Here is a 739-nt window from a genome sequence, read left to right on the forward strand (position 1 = left end):
TCATGTTGAACAGTTCGAATCAACTTTTAGAATTTGAAATCGCAAAAATAGCTTATAAACATATGGTGTCAAGATGTAGCTCCATAAAATAGTGTGATTGAATTTCTCCTCTTCATAATATCATATTTACCCTTCTAAACTTAAAAAACTCACAGATTTACTCATTTTGATGTCTTTTGTATTAAATCTCATTTTAATTTGTTATTTATTTTCATTGATATTTAAATGTTGGAATTTTTGTAATGTTACATTTGGTGGATAAATTTTTAAGTTTAAATAAGACTGTCATCTTCTCTAAGACCAGTTCAGCAACATCGATTGAGGAATGAAGAATTAAGAATTTAAGGAGCACTAAGGAATTCATGTTTGACAAATAAAGATGATTAAGATTGTAGTATATATTTGAAATATATATATATATATATATATATATATATATATATATATATATATATAGAGAGAGAGAGAGAGAGAGAGAGAGAGAGAGAGATGGGCTATGGTGCATTGCAATGCATAGGCACCATTGTGCATTGGACCATAAATCACCGATTCAAAGTCCAAATGACCAATCCAAGACGTTCATCTTGTTCTCCATATTAATATGTGCTTGGAGATCAAATTTTACATTTTTTGAAATTTTTTTGCTATTTTTTTAGATTTATTGAAAATCTGAAAATCCGGATGAACAGTAAAAACAGTAAAAATTTCTGGATCAGCGATTTTCAAAGTGGCTTAATAA

The sequence above is a fragment of the Carex rostrata genome, chromosome 3, assembly GCF_964058835.1.
Source record: "Carex rostrata chromosome 3, lpCarRost1.2, whole genome shotgun sequence".
Lineage (NCBI taxonomy): Eukaryota > Viridiplantae > Streptophyta > Magnoliopsida > Poales > Cyperaceae > Carex > Carex rostrata.